Raw genomic sequence first — 20639 nt, 5'->3', positions numbered from 1 at the left:
GTACAAGGACTAGGGGACACTGAGAAACTCTGGCAACGAGGTCCTGGTGCTGACAAGTGGCCTCCAATAACCACAGCCATCTTCCTTTGTGCTGGGTATAACTCCAACCAATGGAGAGCTTTCCATTGATTCCTATTGATTTTGCTAGGGTTCTTCGATATCACACTCAGTCAAATCAGGCCTTAATGTCAAGGGCAATCACTCACAACTTACCTCTGGAATTTAGCTCTTGTGTTTAACCAATACTGTATTGAGATCTAGAGTTGAGTGGTTCTAGCAGAACCCAAATTGAACACCAATGAGCAGGTTATTGGTCAGTAAGTACCACTTGATAGCAATGTTCACAATTCCTTTCATCACTTTGCTGATGATTGGGAATAGACGGATAAGATGGTATTTGACTGGGTTGGATTACCCTGCTCTCTGTGGGCATGGGCATACCTGGACAATTTTCCATTTTCTCTGGTAGATGCCAGTTTCATAGCTGTACTGGCACAGCTTAGCTAGAGGTGCCACTAGTACTGCAGCACCAATCTTCAGCACTATAGCCAGAATGTTGCTGGGGCCCATAACCTTTGCTGTGTCCAGTGCATTCAGCTGTTACTTGTTGTCACATGGAATTAATCAAATTGGCTGAAGAGTGGCATCTGTAATGGTGGGAACCATAGGAGAAGACAATGAAAGATCATCCACTTGGCACTTCTGGCTGAAGTGAAGCAAACTCCCAACAGAAGCAATAAGCACACCACTGACTATCTGTGGGGTAAGAATGATAAGAAACAATCAAATACTCCATGAGATATAATGGTCCGTGACCTACTAGTACCATAAAAGTAGTACATTGGAGGAAACCCAGTTGATCAGATTTCACCAAAAGAGGTGTAAGATATTTTTAATTTTGCCTAATTATCTTTGGGGATTATGCAGAACTTGTCTTCAGTACTTAAATGGGTACGGCAGAGTCCATTATAAAGTAGGATATCAATGGAAGGAATGGATTGATGGGTTGACTTATCTTATTATGAGGGAGCTTGATGACTTTGTTTTTAGTCAGTACTGAACAGCAGTGGTACCAATACTTCATACAGTATTTGCTTAACAATAGTGATTGCTTACAGGGAGCTTTTACCTCTCAGGGGACGTTGCCATTGCTACTTCCTCTGTATTCATTCTAATGGGTTTGTGGAATAATGTATGAACCATTATTAATGACTTGGAGCAGTGGATTAGGAAATAGCAAACCCCTGAGTAATTTCAAGCTGCATAACGGAAAACAGTACGGGTGCATCTCTGCTTTGCTGAGTATGCTAAAAAGAGTTCCATTATCCATATTCTACCATTAACCACAATGTATTCTGTTGCTGTCCACTCTCCCTTGTTTGCGTGATCATCCAAACAAAAGATTGTTCCAGGCATGTAGTATTTAAGTCATAAATCATTGCTGGTAAAACCAGTTGGCACACACACAGGCACTGTGGGAAACTATTTTCAGATTTACAATTAAAACATTCGATACAAAAATAATGTTTTACTCTGGAAAATGATACATTTGTCTTTTACCTGCTAAAGGGGACAGATAAACATTAATTGGTTCTACCCATGTGGAAAATTAATTGCATAGTAATAAGTTAAAACTCAGCAGTATTTTTTTCATTATTACTGATACATTTTTACAACACAGTTGTAATCGTATTCAACCCCACCTAGCAATCTCTCCTCGAGCCTCTATCCCGGTCATACATATTGCAGAAGTGCATAGGGTTACTATATATACTGAACCTCTGGCCCATTGTTTTGTGCATCAGAAGAGCCAGCCCTGCCTTAGTGAAACATAAGTTTAATTTTCAGAAATAATTGGCTGTGTGAGCACTGAGGATTTTTTAAGCCATCCAGTGACCTCATGTAGGCAGGTTAGTTGATGATCGTATTGCTTTGCAGTGGGGAATAGCCTTTAACAGAATAGATGGGATTAAGTTTTTGGAAATCTATACCAGAGATGTCTCATCTTCTGCAAGTGGAATCTATTGGAATCTTACTCATCCATGGAATGTGTTCTCAATGGACTGCAGAATTCAGCTGCATAGCACCAGTAGCTTTGGCAAACAGGGTGTCATTTTAGGTACCAACATGACATCTGCGCATTCGTGCTCATTTCTAGCATGGCCTGCGCCATCTTGGTGAGGGTGATAGCGCTGGTATTACCCGGGTGCACCAGAAGTATGCAGAGTCAGCATCTAATGTTAATTTGACACCGGTGCTGCCATTTTGAACCTCGTCAATCTAGTTAACATCCTTACTTAAACACGAACAGCTGAACAAACTTCAGCAGCAGGAAGGGCCCCCACCAGTGCTATTTAAGGGAATCATCAACAACTTGCAGATTATTTGCTCATTACTTTCTATTGGCTCTGTTTGTGTTTGTGTTGTATGTTTTAAGGAATTGACTACAGTTGATGAAGACTGCAGGGAGTGGTACTGCATGAGGGGAAGGCATCGGTTGTGCCTGCCATTTTCTCCCAGTCATGGTTGCCATAGTCACAGTTCCTCTTGGGCTGCAACATGAGAGGGAGATGGAGCAGAGGCAGCAAATAAGAAGACAAGTTCCATACCAGAAATAAGCAGTAACCTAGGGGCTAAAAAGAGTGAGGAAATTAAGGAAATTCATATCAGCAGAGAAAAAGTATTGGAGAAACTTAAGGGACTAAAATCTGACAAATCTCCAGGACCTGATGGCCAACATCCTAGGGTTCTAAAAGAGATATCTGCAGATATAGTGGATGCGCTACCTATGATTTTCCAAAAATTCCTTGGATTCGGGAATGGTCCCATCAGATTGAAAGTTGGCAAATGTTACACCGCTTTTCAAGAAAGGAGGTAGAGAGAAAACAGGGAATGACAGGCCAGTTAGCCTAACATCAGTCGTTGGGAAAATGCTGGTATCTATTATTAAAAAAGTCTTAGCAATGCACTTAGAAAAGCACAGAATGATTAGAACAGGTCAGCATGATTTTACTAAAGGGAGATCCTGTGTGATAAATGTATGAGAGTTTTTTGAGGATGTAACTAATAGGGTAGATAATAGGGAACCAGTAGATGTAGTATACCTGGATTTCCAAAAGGCATTTGATAAGATGCCTCACAAAAGGTTAATTGGCAAGATAAGGGCTCATGGATTGGGGGTAATATATTAGCATGGATAGATGATTGGTTAACAGACAGGAAACAATGAGTTGGTATAAACGGGGTATTTTCATGTTGGCAGGTAATAAATAGTGGAGTGCTGCAAGGACCAGTGCTGGGGCCTCAGCTATTCAATATTAATGACTGAGATGAAGAGACAGAGAGTAATGTATCTAAGTTTGCTGATGCTACAAAGTATGTGGAAAGGTAAGAGGCAGGGAGGACATAGAGAGGCTGCAAAGAGATATAGACAAGTTAAGTGAGTGGGCAACAAGATGGTAGATAGAGTATAATGTAGGGAAGTATGAAGTTATGCACTTTGGTCATAAGAATAGAAAAGCAGAGCATTTTAAAAAATATGTGCAGCTTATAAGTACTGATGTTCAAAGAGACTTGGGTGTGCTTGCATAAGGAATGAAGAAAGTTAACATGCAAGTACAACAAGCAATTAGGAAGGCAAATGGCATGTTGGCCTTTGTTGCAAGGGGATTGGAGTACAGGAATAAGGAAGTATTGCAACAATTGTACAAGGTTTTGGTGAGACCACATCTGGAATACTGTGTGCAGTTCTGCTCTCCACATTTAAGAAAAGATATACTTACATTTGAGGCAGTGCAGCAAAGGTCACTAGATTGGTCCCTGGGATGAGGCGGTTGTCCTATAATGAGAGAATAAGTAAATTTGGCCTGTATTCTCTGAAGTTTAGAAGAATGAGGGGTGATTTCATTGAAAGATAAGATTCTAAAGGGGCTGGATAGGGTAGACACTGAGAGATTATTTCCACTGGTCAGGGAATCTAAAACACAGGGGCACAGTCTCAGGATAAAAGGAGCCGACCATTTAGGACTGAGCTGAGGAGAAATTACTTCACTCAAAGGATTGTGAATCTTTGGAATTCTCTATCCCAGAAGGTTGTGGATGCTCCATCGTTGAATGTATTTAAGGCTGGGATAGATAGATTTTTGGTCTCTCAGGGAATCAAGGGGTATGGCGAGAGGGTGGGAAAGTGGAGTTGAATCCTAAGATCAGCCATGATCATTTTGAATGGTGGAGCAGGCTCGATGGGCCATATGGCCTACTCCTGCTCCTATTTCTTGTGTTCTTGTGTTCTTGCAGAGTGAGGAGGAGGAGGAGGGGAAGGGCTGTTCGCACTTATCTACTCGGGTCTTCTGGGAGCACTTTTCCTACCTCCACTTAAGCCAGGAGCAGTGTGTTTGTGATTCACGAAGGAGACACTCACAGAACTCTGCAATCAGACCAGCAACCTCGGAGAAGGGCAAGGACAGCACTGCCAGTGGCAATGAAGGTGACAGAGGCCCTGAATTTCTACATGTTGGACTCCTTCCAAGGTGGAACAGCCGACACAGCTAACATCTCCCAGTACACTGCTGTTGCTGCTTCAGAAAGGTGTCAGAGGGTCTTCATACCATGAAATTTCCCCGTGTTTCCCTTGAGAAAAAGAGAAAAGCAGAAGGGGCACACATGTGGCTTTGCCATAATAGCAGACTTCCCCATGGTGCAGGGTGCTATCAACTGCGCACATGTGCTTTGTGGGCACTACATCTCAATGCTGAGATGTACCAAAGTGCAATGTTTACCATTGGCTAATGTGCGGTTGATGTGCGACCACTCTGCATATCATGCAAGTGAATGCCTGCTATCCTGGCAGCAGTCATGATGCATTCATCTTGCACCAGTCCATTGTTTCTTCGATCTTTCAGCCACCATGTCGAACCAGAGGGCGACTGCTGGGTGGCAAGGTCTATCCACTCTATACCTGGCTTATGACTTCCCGTCACAAACCAATCATAGGTGGCCAGTATGCACACAATGAAAGCCATACTGCCACAGGAAAGATCATTGAGCAGATGATTAATGTGCTGAAGCAATGGTTCCACTGCCTTGACTGCTCTGGAGAAGCAGGTGTCCAGATTCGTGGTGGTTTGTTGCATCCTCCACAACCTGGCCATCACGAGTGTGCAGCCCTTGCCACCAGGGATTCAGCGACCACTTCAGGAAGAGGAGGAAGAGGAAGAGAAGGAGCATCAGGATGAGGAGGAGGAAGGAAGGAGGCAGCTGGTACATGCACATTCTGACAAACTGTCCCGTCAGAGCGTAACTCAACTCTGGTTCCCATGGATAAATCCCCAGATTCCCATTGTTCAACACTTCCCCACCTGACCATTCATCTGTTATGGGCCATCTTGTCCACAATCATAAAATAAAAGCTGCCACAAAACAACCAATCCATACCAGCTTTAACTAACAAAATGTCCAATATTCCATACAAAACTCAAATAATCACAGTTGTACATTTCCTTAGTGCTGTGGGTCCTTTGTCTGCCCTGAAGCTCCTACACAGTGCTATCCCAGTGGCTGCAGCATGGCTGGTGGATGACTTTGGCTTGCAGTGGAGATTGCAGATGGTCTTGCAGGACAACATCTTGCAACTCTGTGCCTAGAATGCCTGTCTTCAAACTGCTTCACCTCGGCATGAGTGGCAGCAGTATGGGTTGGCTGGCTGAAAAGCAACAGCAAGGGCACTGGCCGAGTGGCAATGGTGGGAGCATGAATGTTGTCTTCTTGAGAGATGACAGCAGGTTCGTGCTCCATGAGCCACTGTCATTCCATTGGGATTGTACCTCAACAATCCCAGTAATATGCTGGAGCACAGATTGATGAACTGCAGTGAGACCCTGCAAAGTGGTATCTGCAGCTGTCCTGGCAGCAGTCTGAGCCTGCATTGCAACAAGCTGAGATTTCATGACATCAGTCTGAGCTTCCACTGCAGCACTGAAACATTGTGTGGCTTCTGCATTTGCAGTGGATGCAGAGACCTTGGCCACCGGACACGGCATTGCAGCTGGGTCCATAAATATGGACATGAAGTTAACTTTTTATATAAAAGATTAAGAACACAGAGAGAGAGACACGCACGCACACATACATCGTTTATTACTTCCTCGCGGTCACTGAGGGACTGGGGGCTGAGAATTTTGTTTTATAAAAAGAGCAAGTTTGTTTTCACGAGGGAGAGGACGTGCAGGTGCAGTTTCTGCCCCGGTTCTATTTTTTATTTAGAGATACAGCACTGAAACAGGCCCTTCAGCCCACCGAGTCTGTGCCGACCAACAACCACCCATTTATACTAACCCTACAGTAATCCCATATTCCCTACCACCTATCTACACTAGGAGCAATTTACAATGGCCAATTTACCTATCACCTGCAAGTCTTTGGCTGTGAGAGGAAACCGGAGCACCCGGGCGAAAACCCACGCGGTCACAGGGAGAACTTGCAAACTCCGCACAGGCAGTACCCAGAATCGAACCCGGGTCCCTGGAGCTGTGATGCTGCGGTGCTAACCACTGCGCCACTGTTGGATCTGATCGGGATTGTGTCGTATTTGTCCGACCATCCATAAGCCATAAGCGTGGCAGAGTTGCCCCTGTCTTAATTTTCCGACATCTTCCCGTTCTCTATCTATGAGGTGGTTGACGGTTCTGCCATGTGCCTCTAATATCGTAATTCCGTCTAATTGTATCTCCATGCCCTCTTCTCCCAGATTGGCCTGATTCTCCTGATTTTTCTCTGCTCTCTTTAAGAGTCCCTTCATTACTCCTTTAAGATGTTCCATCTTTTCATTCAGACCGTGTATATCTAATGAGTTTACTATGGAGGCACCGGTATTGAATCCGGTAGCAACGTCATCAACTATCCCTCTCTTTGATCTGATCTGATGCCTGCTTCTTCATTTTCATCACTTCTTCGAATTGGCTTTCAGCCTCACATACTACTGCCTGGCCAGGCAGCAGCTCTTGTGTACCTGGAAACATAAAGGCACAAGGACAGGGTTGGGTGAGGGAAGGTAAAAAACAGGAGGTGCATGTTTACACCATGCGACTTGTAAATCATAGGAGATTATGGGTTGAGGGTGAAGTGGGATGTGAGAAAGTGGATTCGGCTGGAACATACTATCATCCTCAATAGTGTCAGCTCCAATGCTATGAACTGCCTCAGTCGTGCGAGTCCATGGGAGTGAAAACATGCAGTTGTGCTTGCCCCCACCCCACCCCCAACACCCACCCCACCGCTGGTTAGTGCTGTGGCCTCAGATTATGGGCCAACTTGTCCTGTGAGAGAGAGGGAAGTGTGTCAGTGATTGTGGTGCAATGTTGGATGATGCATCTGCAACAACGTCGGTGTGTACAAGCTGTGAGATATGTGCGTGGTTTGTAGCAGTGCTAAATGTGTGAGGTATGAAGCATGGCTGATAGAGCTTGCTAGTAGATGAGGGAAGAGGGTGTAGTGAATGGAGCAGTTTGTGAGATTAGTGGTTTATTTGCAAGGAAACAGCATGTGAAGAAAAATTTACTGACCTTGACCACTTGACCATTAAATTTCTTCCTGCACTGCATCCAAGTTCTCGGCATTAGACTGCTGACATTCGCCACAATGACTTCTTTGTGCCCCTGCCTTCTTAGCATCTACCTGGAGGGCCTCCTGGATCCCTGAGTGACGAGGACCTCTCTCGTTTTTATGCACCAAGGCCTCCTGTGCTCTCTGGCCTGCTGAGTCATTTCCCACAGTTCTTCCTGTTCTTTAACTCTTCTTTCATCACATCCAGCCCCTGCTGTAGCCTGAATGCACTTCCCCTTTAGGTAGTGCAGTCTAACTTTAAGTGGTGCTAACCTCACATGAACACGGCCCCATGCTGACACATACAGCCATTCAACAGCACATTCAGCACTGGGCCGCATGCCACTAACATTATAATTAATAGGCAGCACCAGGTTTGCGTGCTGCCTGCATTAATTTGAACAGGTGTGCGTTAATTGTGCATCATGATCCCTACATCCTATTTCGGGCGCGATTCAATTTTGCCCCCAATACTGGTACAGCTGGTTAAACATGAAGAAGTTTTGTGTTGACCTGAGCTATCGTATATTTTTATGAGTATTGTTGACATCTGAATTTAGGGAATAGAGCTCCTTATAGTTGGTGTTCTCTGTCTGATTCATGAACTGCACTTCTTCATGTGTGTAGATGACAATGCTTAATATACTGGCAAATAAATTGATGAATGCTCCAGCCTCCTAGAACAGTGCATAAATCACTTCTTGACTGCAGGTGAAAATGATATGTTCTCCAATGCTAGAAGATACTCTTCTGATGATTGCAAATACCCAAGGAGTGAATTTCCATGAAGGTTCTCCCGATAATCTGCAATAATTTTGGCAGACGAGCAGTGGGAACCTTGGAGAAAAGGTGCTCACACTCTTTTTTTGTGATTCTGTGACTCTTGTCCAAAGTAACACTGGACGAGATAGAGAAGCCCCATGCAAATTCATCCCCTCATCAGCCAGTAAATTAATGGATACTGCGACCTTCAAAGCCACATGAAAAGCTGTTGGAGTCACTAATGATTCTTTGGCTTTGTTTCCCGCTCCTGCACTGTTACCTCTGGAGTGTCTCAAGGATCTACCTTTGGCCCTTTCCTATTTCTCATCTACATGCTGCCCCTTGGCAACATCATCAGTAAACATAACCACAGGTTCCACATGGATGCTGATGACACCTAACGCTACCTCACCATCATCTCTCTCAACACCTCCACTCTCTCTGATATGTTAAGTTGCTCTTCTGACATTCAGAACTGGATGAGCAGAAATTTCCTCCAACTAAATGTTGGGAAGACCAAAGCGATTGCCAATAACACCAATCCCTAGCTATCGACTCCGTCCCTCTCCCTTGCAACTGTCCTCCAATTCTGGCCTCTTACACAGTTCTGAATTTAATCATTCCACCATTGCTGGCCGTGCCTTCAGCTGTTTAGTCCTACACGCTGGAATTCCCTTCCTATCGCTATATTTGAAGCGCCGTAGGGAATTTTAATATGTTAAAGATGCTATATAAATGCAAGTTGTTGTTATTATAAATGGCTTTCCAACATTGTCAGAATGGAGTCTCTACAGATCCTAGTTTGAACAGTAGCCAGGGTAAAACTTTTGTCTAATTGACCTTTTATGTGCCCACATCCGTCTTTCATCCCCTTCCTTTATCAAGTGGCTGATAGATGATGACTGCAATTACAATGGTTGTTGTCTTCAATCATGATTATGATTTAATGGTTCATCTTAAAACATCATCTGTGCATCACATAACCACCACATATGTTTTTTCCATGTGCCTACAGTTCAATGGACCTATTGCTCAATAAAAAGTGTTTTTTTAATCAGTTTCAGAGATTTACCACTATATTACTTTTATGTTGGACTTTACAAAGCAGGATCACTACCACCCAAATACAACATCATACCTAGACTGCCAATTACCACAATGTTTTACATTAGTGTAAAAATGATGATGTTAGGAGATCATCACCACCTTACTCATATTAGCATAGCTTGTTTGAGCTACTTACAGACCCAAGCTGGTTTATTTGGCTGTATGGTTCTTCAAACCTTGGGAAATGAAGCTCAGGAGTGACATAGATAACATAATATTGGACTAGAATTTCCTGAAAATTTGCTCTATAGTAATGGCAAATCATTGGCTTACACCATAATTCGAGCATAGAATTTCCAGGAAATTATGGCATAGTTGAGTTATGCTAGTTTTTATAGCATGCCAAAATTTCCTGGCACCATTTGTGAAGCTCTCTGGAAACCCTTTCTGAAACAGTGAAATGTTCATTATAATGGCTGTGCCCCTCCCCTTTTCAATACGACAGCAATCACAAGTTTCCTTGATTTGCACCAGCTATCTTCCAGACATGCTGATAAAAAATGGCGCAGTAGGGCAATTTTGTCACCATTAACCAATTTTGCAATGTTAAAATAAAACTAGATTTAGTTGCTACAGAAACAATCAGATCATCTAAAGCTGGCAAACAGTATATATCACACCAAGTTAAGTTGTAATGCGTTTTGCTTTCCCAAAACCCTTGTAACCTGAAATCACTATTCATTGCAGATTTTCATTTTTGCAAACATCATGAAAACAATTTAAAATTAATTCAGAAGATAATCATCATCCCTTTCTTCCTGACTTTGCCCTCAGACCTGTCTCGAGGTAATATTATAAAGTGCAACTGGCAATCATTTTGTGCTTGGAACATTGTGGTATATTGCAACACTCTTCTGTATTATACATCAAACCAAGCTCACATTTCCCTTTGTAGGAAAGACTCAGGGGTGTCCCGAGCAGAATTTGTAAACAAATTAAGGAGCAGTTGAAACATCTGACTGAGTTGCTATTAGGTTGACACTGGATTTAGCTGTCAATTCAAAGCATCACTCAGAGAGTAATAAATGCCGCAATTTGCATCAACATTTGCAACAAGTTATATAAAAACTCAGGCAATTATTTCATTATCATTAGTATTGCTGTTATCCTAACTGTGAGTTGTGTTATCATTCATGTAAGTAGGCTCTAATTACATTTTGGCAGACACAGTAGCCATGCAATCTCCTGGGAGAATAATTTCTGTGCTTCTGTACTAAATGTAGTTCATCTTGGTTGAGTGTTTAATAATTTAAATAGGTCATTATGTGTAAACCCAACTCTGCTTCCAGCTTGAAGTTTGGAAACAAAACTTTATTTCCTGTCAGTAAATGAAGTAACTATAGCCAATTTCCAGAATTTCTAACTTAATTTGAAAACTCAACTTATAGGGCAAACATCTTACTGAAGCCCCATATGTACAAATGAGCCTGACCTATTGGCCCACTTCTGCATGGTCATGCCACATCTGATTTGCCACTCTGTTTGCTGCAATGTATTCTAAATAAGTCTTCCTGCAAATTTTGGAGTAGCTTTGAGTCAGCCCATTGATTGGTGCACAAAGTGATGAAATTTACAGAGTACATTGCCAATCTCGCTGTTGCAGGAAATTCTGGGCAAGTAATTTGCTGGTGAAAGCTGTTAGTCTTATTCCTCGATCAGCATGACATAGGACATGTTCTCACTGAGTGTGCTTATAAGTACAAGACTTTATGAATACAACAACATTTTATTGTTCATTGTCACACTTAAACACTGCAGATAAGCTACTTCAGAAAGCTGGAAAGTTGATTAATTTTTCAGAAAATGGACATGAAAACAGATATAGAGATGATAGCCATGGATCACACTGGAGTGGACTGTACAGTCATTAAATACTGTTTTTTCACTCCCAGAGCTTGGGTGCAAATCTAGCTCACAATGATGGGACTAAAGATTCCTCTAGTTGTGAGGGTTCTATGGGAAATAAGTTTGGATAGTCTCCACCCAAGTGGGCTCTTCTACTCCGCAGAACAGTTCCTTACATGTCCACCGTACTTAGAGACACCACAGTATGGCTGATGAGAGTAATGGGAAATAAACTGTGTTCTTCTGAGTCTCGGGCTGAGGCATAATGTGGGGAACAAAATAAAGGAAGCTGTACAATGCATCTGACTGCGCCAAAAGTGAAGGAAAAATAGAAAATGCTGGAAACACTTGGCATCCATTGGAAAGAGTCGAAATGGTTGACCTTTCATCATTCAACCCTTTAGCATTTTCTGTGTTTCAGATTTCCAGAATCTGCACATTTATTTGCTTTTTGTTTCTGAGTGCTCATGATGTTGAGGCATAAAAAAGCAAATTTTGAGTGTCTGAAAAGGGAAGAATTCTATTCCTTAGAGCTAATGTATGTCAACTTGAGCTAATGTATGTCAACAAAAAGATCCTGGACCTAAAAATAGATAGCAGCCCACAGCTGGTACAATCGTAACACCAGTGTTAGAATACAGAAAAATATAGTTTAATTCCTTTTAAATTTAGGAAATAGCGTGTGATATTATGAAGTGCTAACAAAAATTGTTACAATTACCTGGTCCTACATACAGCAGGTATGACACATAACTAGCAGGAATTCAGTTACTTGTTTTGATTTGCCAGATCCACTATCACATTCAATCTATAATTACACAGCTCGTTCCCTTTTGGATTCTGGATTTGTTTAAACTAAAATTGTTTATTGACCCGCGTACTTCTAATGTCATTGAATGCATTAAGTAAAGTTAATGAGCATTTGACTGACCAGGTATTAGTTTACCCAGGAGCAATTTCCTATAAATCCAATGTTTCTAAATCCATCTGTATTCATTGCCCTTCAAATAATGCAATTGGGGCTGGTTGCCTTTGAAACCAGATTCCCGCTAGCTTCGTTTTAGCTCTTTTCAATTGTTGTATTTGGTGTGATGAATAAACTTTAGCTCTGTATATTTTGGTTCTTACTACCTCCCTCCCCATTTTACAAATGCTCCTCAAAACCAACTACTTTGACCATTCATTCACATGTGAAAGACATTGTGATACTTTAAGATAATGGCTAGCTACGCATTACACATTTAGGACAAAATGCATTCCAAGAGAAAACATAATACTGCCCTTCCATAAATATTTATATATAGATAAATAAATTAGTACTTGTCTAACTCTCTTCTCTATATGAAAGACAATTGCTCAATGCTTTACAAATATAAACAACTGGTGATTATAATTTATTTTGGTCAGTACGAATAGAAAATACCATCATGCTTAAGACTCTCCAAACCAAGTTACCAAGGAATCCTCTTGATTTTCCACTTCCATGTGTAATGATACTCTGTCCCACAAAGGGACATGCCACACTTATCTAACCACAAAGAACATAGGCATAGGTCGGCAACAACCAAAGCTTACGGACAGCTGTAGGACTACTGTGTTGAACTCCAGAATGCTTGTTGTTGAAGGATTATGCTGGCGCTAATCTTTACTCAATCTTGCATTTATTTTACAAAGTAAAAAGATTGCATACATGCAGCTCCTCGCTCAACCCTTCACCCACTTTCAGTCAGACTTGAGTATATGAGTGTCTGCATATATGAGCATTTGAGGCCAAGTGGCCTCTTTCTGTGCCATAACCTTTCCATGATTCAGTGATCAGTGGAAGAGCTGCTGGCCTCAGATTGGCTGGCAGCTCTCTGAAGGCAGGACTTCCATTGCTGGGGTACTTGATCCTGTGAAAGGCCCACTGCTATCCAATTAAATGCTTAATTCGCATTAGAGTCGATTGGCCTTCCACAGAAGAGGCAACAGGGGATTCTCGGCATCGCCTTTTCCAGATGACGAGAACTTCATCGCCAGCATAAAATTCCAGCCTTGGTTTCTGTCAAGTCATTGAAGTTCCTCTCCCATTGTATTTTCATAAATGGTATTTGACGGTGCGGCCATTGTTGGACAATGGGTTTAGATGTTGCTCATCTCTATGCCATCTTGATAAAGTGGTGTTTTTTCACACCCATTATCCTGCATTGGAGCCTGGCCTCTCTATGTCTGCCAAGTCATTGTTTGCCCAACTTTTTGAAGAGGGATAGCCATTAACATTGAATGGGCCATTTACATTTCTAATGCTTTCGTCAACACTTGACCAGTCATGACAATTGGTTCAGGGTATCAGCAGTCACCATGTGTATTTGCAGTACAGGAGAGGTCACCTGACCTCTTACTCCATCTTGTTTTGCCGTAAAAGGTATCTGTTTTGATTTCAATTCATCAGTTCATTTTATAGTTCATCATTTCTCCTTGCATAAGCCTGACACCATATTATAAAAAGTATATAGAGACACTGGTGACAGTGCAAAAAAAATCTACAAGGATGATACAAGAACCATGAGGTTATAACTATCAGGAAAGGATGAACAATTTGGGTCTCTTTTCTCATGGAAGGTGAATGCTGAGGGCTGACCGAATAGAGATCTTTAAAATTATTAAAGGTTTTGACAGAGTAGACACAAAAGGATATATTTTAACCTAAAACAAAAATGGACTGGGTTGAGTCCGGTGGTGGGGTTATAGCCTTAAAAACACTCCCTAACCCTACCACTTCAGGCTTTAACTGAGGCTGGAAGGTGGGTGGGCAGTCTACCTGCTCCAAGGAGGGCGGGTTGATCGTCTCATTACCATAGTTAAAGTGTCAGCGTCATTATCATTCAGCTTTTAAACTTTAACTGTGGCTGACCAGGATTCCCGAGCCATGGGAAACCTGGCATCTACATCGAGATGAGGATGTGGGGGATCCAGGAGGCAAGTGTCTTTACACCTAATTACTGAATTCAGCATGTCTGCCTGAAGAACCCCTATGATCGGTCATGTCCACCCCAAAGGGATCATTCCCTCTGTGACACCCTGGTCCACTCCTCCATTGTCCCCACCACCTCGTCTCCTTCGCACGGCATTTACCCCTGCAATTGCAGGAGGTGTAATACCTGCCCATTTACCTCCTATCTCCTCACTATCCAAGGCCCCAAACACTCCTTTCAGGTGAAGTGCGATTTACTTCTACTTCTTTCAATATAGTATACTGTAGTCACTGCTCACAATGTGGTCTCCTCTACACTGGGGAGACCAAACGCAGACTGGGTGACTGCTTTGCGGAACACCTCCACTCAGTCCGAAAGCATGACCCCAACCTTCCGGTTGCTGGCCATTTCAACATTGCCCCCTGCTCTCATGCCCACATCTCTGTCCTGGAATTGCTGCAGTGTTCCAGTGAACATCAACACAAGCTCGAGGAACAGCACCTCATTTACCGATTAGGCACGCTACAGCCTGCTGGACTGAACACTGAGTTCAAGAATTACAGAGCATGATGGGCCGCCCTTTTTATTTTTATTTTTAGTTATCTTTTATTTTTAATCTTTTATGTGTTTATTTTATTTTAGTGTGTTTAGTTTGTTCTTACCTTGCCTACCCACTGTTTTTTTCAAGTTTGTGTTTGGGGCCAGGCTGTTCAGGTTTCTGTCAATTAACACCCTCTCTGTACTAACGCTTTGTCTTTCAGCACACCATTAACATACTGTTTGCCTTTGCTCCATGACCTTCTGGTCAGTTATTCCCTGTGACCTCATCATATCAACATCTTATATTTTGTTATCTCTTGCCCCACCCCCGCTTTATTTGCTTAAAGCCTATTACATTTCTAGCCTCTGCCGGTTCTGATGAAGGTTCATTGACCTGAAACGTTAACTCTGCTGCTCTCTCCACAGATGCGATCAGTCCTGCTGAGTATTTCCAGCATTTCTTGTTTTTATTTCAGATTTCCAGCATCTGCAGTATCTCGCTTTTAATTTACTAGATCGGTACCAAGAATGAGTGGGTTGTCTTGTGAGGAAAGGTTGGACAGACTGGGCTTGTTTTCGCTGGAGTTTAGAAAAGTGAGGGGAGACTTGATTGAAGTTTATAAGATCCTGAATGGTTTTGACAAGGTGGATGTAGAAAGGATGTTTCCTTTTGTAGGAGAGTCCAGAACTAGGGAGCACTGTTTGAAAATTAATTGTCGCCCTTTTAGGACAGAGACGAGGAGCATTTTTTCTCTGAGGGTTGTGCCTCTTTGGAACTCTCTGCCTCAGAAGATGGTGGAGGCGGGGTTATTGAATAATTTTATGGTGGAGTTAGATAGATTCTTTTTAGGCAAGTGAATCAAAGATTATCAGGGGTAGAGGAGAGTGTGGAATTCGAGACACAAACAGATCTTATTGAATGGTGGAGCAGGCTAGGTGGGCCAAATGACCTACTTCTGCTCCGAATTATATGTTTGTATGTTCGTATGATAAATGAGGAAGGATGGGAAGAGGCTTGAGTGGAACAAAGTGCTTGCATGGATTGGTGTGGCAGAATAGCCTGTTTCTGTGATGAATATTCTGTGTAATTCTATGTATTTCCCTGGACCCAACTGCTACTTGAGTGAGCTCGGAAAAAAAATTGCTTCATTATTTTGGAGCTTTCTATTGAAGAAGTCTGCTAAATCCCCTATTACATTCAGCTACTGTACCGTAAAGAGGTCACATTGAAGTACAGACTCAGAATGAGTCTATTACAACTACGATTTATTTAGCCAGAAAAAAAATCAGCTATTTAATTAATTATTTTGGAAGTTCCATTTGGGTTTGGTGCCATTAAAATTAACTATAGCTTTTCAAGCAGCAGCAAGAGATTCAGTGGGTTTTTCAATGGGAGAGGATGTGATTGAGAAAACAAATTGTTTATATGTTTCTTTAATTTCTTGAAAAAAGGAAAGAAGTGTCAAAGTAGCAAGTTCGATGATGTTAGATGCTGTTCAAAAGTGCAGGGTATGGTTGAGTCCACACACCATCGGACATGGTGCTTTCTGTTCTTTGTGTGTTCTGTTACAATCATAAGGAATTCCATTTTCTCAACTTGCAAATGATTTCCCATGTAAAATTGTTAGGTCTATAAATAATTCATTCATTTTACATGACTCATGCTAACTTGCCTTAGTTGAGCGAAGTTACAATGTGCAAGGATGGTTACTAAATAAGCAGGGGTTGGCAACGTGTCTATACATGGACACTAGTGTCCATGGTAAAAGATTTTGAGGTTCGTGACTGTGATATCAGGGACCAGCAATTTCCCATTGGCTTCTTATTTCCAAAGGCCGGCTTTAAAAAAATTGCCAGTGTCGGTTTCACAGCTGATCGGTGATAGGTGCTGAGCAGAAAAAGCAGTTTCTGAAATAAAAGCAAAATACTGCGGATGCGGGATGAAATAAAAACAGAAAGTGCTGGAAAAACTCAGCAGGTCTCGCAGCATCTATGGAGAGAGAAGCAGAGTTAACATTTCAGGTCACTGACCCTTCTTCAGAACTGGCAGATATAAGAAATGTAAAAGATTTTAAGCAAGTAAAGTGGGGATGGGGCAAGAGATAACAAAAGAGAAGGTATTGATAGGACAAGGTTACAGAATAGCTGACCAGAAGGTCATGAAGGCAAACAATAAGTTATTGGTGTGTTGAAAGACAAAGCATTAGTACAGATAGGGTGTTAATGGACTGAATACTGAACAGCCACTAGCACAAACATGAAGAAAACAGTGGGTAGGCACAGTAGAAACAAACAGAACAAACTAAAATAAGATAAACACAAAAAAAACAAAAAAGAAAAAATAACTAAAGATAAAAGTAAAATGGGGGGCCGTCATGCTCTGTCATTATTGAACTCAATGTTCAGTCTGGCAGGCTGTACAGTGCCTAATCGGTAAATGAGATGCTGTTCCTCAAGCTTGCGTTGATGTTCACTGGAACACTGCAGCAATCCCAGGACAGAGTTGTGAGCATGAGAGCAGGGGGAGGGGGGGGGGTGTTGAAATGGCCAGCAACCGGAAGGTTGGGGTCATGCTTTCGGACTGAGTGGAGGTGTTCCGCAAAGCGGTCACCCAGTCTGCGTTTGGTCTCCCCAATGTAGAGGAGGCCACATTGTGAGCAGCGAATACAGTATACTACATTGAAAGAAGTACAGGTAAATCGCTGCTTCATGTGAAAGCAGTGTTTGGGGCCTTGGATAGTGAGGAGAGAGGAGGTAAATAGTCCCACAAGCCCGGACAGCCCACTTCTACCTCCTTCCTAAAATCCACAAACAGGACTGTCCCGGCAGACCCATTGTTTCAGCCTGTTCCTGCCCCATTGATCTTATTTCTTCCTATCTTGACTCTATCTTTTCTCCGCTGGTCCAGTCTCTTCCCACCTACATCCGTGACTCTTCTAACGCCGTACGTCATTTTGACTATTTCCAGTTTCCTGGCCCTAACCGCCTCCTCTTCACTATGGACGTCCAATCTCTCTACACCTCCATTCCCCACTAGGACGGTTTGAGGACTCTCCGCTTATTCCTTGAGCAGAGGCCCAACCAGTCCCATCCACTGCCACCCTCCTCCACCTGGCTGAACTTGTTCTCACATTGAACAACTTCTCCTTCAACTCCACTCACTTCCTTCAAGTAAAAGGTGTTGCTATGGGTACCCGCATGGGCCCTTCCCTTCCTCGACTTCTCTGTCTCCATCTCTGGGGATAGGCTGTCTACTAATATTCATTGTAAGCCCACCGACTCCCACAGGTACCTCTACTACACTTCTTCACACCCTGTCACCTGTAGGGACTCCATTCCATTCTCTCAGTTTCTCCGTCTCCGATGCATCTTCTCTGATGATGCTACCTTCCTTGCGAGTGCTCCTGATATGTCTGCCTTTTTCCTCAACCGAGGATTCCCCCTCACTGTGGTTGACAGGGTCCTCAACCGTGTCCGGCCCATTTCCCGCACCTCTACCCTCACCCCTTCCCTTCCCTCCCAGAACCGCGACAGGGTTCCCCTTGTCCTCACTTTCCATCCCATCAGCCTCCATATCCAAAGGATCATCCTCTGCCATTTCCAACACCTCCAGTGTGATGCCACAACCAAAGGCATCTTCCCCTCCCTTCCCCTGTCAGCATTCCGCATGGAACGTTCCCTCCGCGACACTCTGGTCCACTCCTCCATTACCCCCAACACCTCGTCACCTTCCCACGGCACCTTCCCCTGAAATTGCAGGAGGTGTAATTCCTGCCCATTTACCTCCTCTCTCCTGACTATCCAAGGCCCCAAACACTCCTTTCAGGTGTAGCAGCGATTTACTTGTACTTCTTTCAATGTAGTATACTGTATTCGCTGCTCACAATGTGGTCTCCTCTACACTGGGGAGACCAAACGCAGTCTGGGTGACCGCTTTGCGGAACACCTCCGCTCAGTCCGAAAGTATGACGCCAAGCTTCCAGTTGCTCGCCATTTCAACATCCCCCCTGCTCTCATGCTTTTTTCTCTGTCCTGGGATTGCTGCAGTGTTCCAGTGAACATCAACGCAAGCTCGAGGAACAGCATCTCATTTACCGATTAGGCATGTTACAGCCTGCCGGACTGAACATTGAGTTCAATAATTTCAGAGCATAACGGGTCCCCCATTTTACCTTTATCTTTAGTTGTTTTTTCTTTTTTCTTTTCTTTTTTGTGTTTATTTTATTTTAGTTTGTTCTGTTTGTTTCTACTTTGCCTACCTATTGTTTTCTTTTCATGTTTGTGCTTGTGGCTGTTCAGTTTTCATTCCATTAACACCAAAGAGAGTTACAAGCTAGCCAGGAAGGATCTAAAGGGAGAGCTAAGAAGAGCGAGGAGAGGACACGAGAAGTCATTGGCGGATAGGATCAAGGAAAACCCTAAGGCTTTCTATAGGTATATCAGGAATAAAAGAATGACTAGAGTTAGATTAGGGCCAATCAAGGATAGTAGTGGGAAGTTGTGTGTGGAATCAGAGGAGATAGGGGAAGCGTTAAATGAATATTTTTCGTCAGTATTTACAGTAGAGAAAGAAAATGTTGTCGAGGAGAATACTGAGATACAGACTACTAGGCTAGATGGGATTGAGGTTCACAAGGAGGAGGTGTTATCAATTTTGGAAAGTGTGAAAATAGATAAGTCCCCTGGGCCAGATGGGATTTATCCGAGGATTCTCTGGGAAGCCAGGGAGGAGATTGCAGAGCCTTTGTCCTTGATCTTTATGTCGTCATTGTCGACAGGAATAGTGCCAGAAGACTGGAGGATAGCAAATGTTGTTCCCTTGTTCAAGAAGGGGAGTAGAGACAGCCCTGGTAATTATAGACCTGTGAGCCTTACTTCAGTTGTGGGTAAAATGTTGGAAAAGGTTATAAGAGATAGGATTTATAATCATCTTGAAAAGAATAAATTCATTAGCGATAGTCAGCACGGTTTTGTGAAGGGTAGGTCGTGCCTCACAAACCTTATTGAGTTTTTCGAGAAGGTGACCAAACAGGTGGATGAGGGTAAAGCCGTGGATGTGGTGTATATGGATTTCAGTAAGGCGTTTGATAAGGTTCCCCATGGTAGGCTATTGCAGAAAATACGGAAGTATGGGATTGAAGGTGATTTAGTGCTTTGGATCAGAAATTGGCTAGCTGAAAGAAGACAGAGGGTGGTGGTTGATGGCAAATGTTCATCCTGGAGTTTAGTTACTAGTGGTGTACCGCAAGGATCTGTTTTGGGGCCACTGCTGTTTGTCATTTTTATAAATGACCTGGATGAGGGTGTAGAAGGGTGGGTTAATAAATTTGCGGATGACACGAAGGTCGGTGGAGTTGTGGATAGTGCCGAAGGATGTTGTAGGTTACAGAGGGACATAGATAGGCTGCAGAGCTGGGCTGAGAGATGGCAAATGGAGTTTAATGCGGAAAAGTGTGAGGTGATTCACTTTGGAAGGAGTAACAGGAATGCAGAGTACTGGGCTAATGGGAATATTCTTGGTAGTGTAGATGAGCAGAGAGATCTTGGTGTCCAGGTACATAAATCCCTGAAAGTTGCCACCCAGGTTAATAGGGCTTTTAAGAAGGCATATGGTGTGTTAGCTTTTATTAGTAGGGGGATCGAGTTTCGGAGCCACGAGGTCATGCTGCAGCTGTACAAAACACTGGTGCGGCCGCACCTGGAGTATTGCGTGCAGTTCTGGTCACCGCATTATAGGAAGGATGTGGAAGCTTTGGAAAGGGTGCAGAGGAGATTTACTAGGATGTTGCCTGGTATGGAGGGAAGGTCTTACGAGGAAAGGCTGAGGGACTT

The sequence above is a fragment of the Heterodontus francisci genome, chromosome 3, assembly GCF_036365525.1.
Source record: "Heterodontus francisci isolate sHetFra1 chromosome 3, sHetFra1.hap1, whole genome shotgun sequence".
Lineage (NCBI taxonomy): Eukaryota > Metazoa > Chordata > Chondrichthyes > Heterodontiformes > Heterodontidae > Heterodontus > Heterodontus francisci.
Note: the sequence above shows the minus strand (reverse complement) of the source record.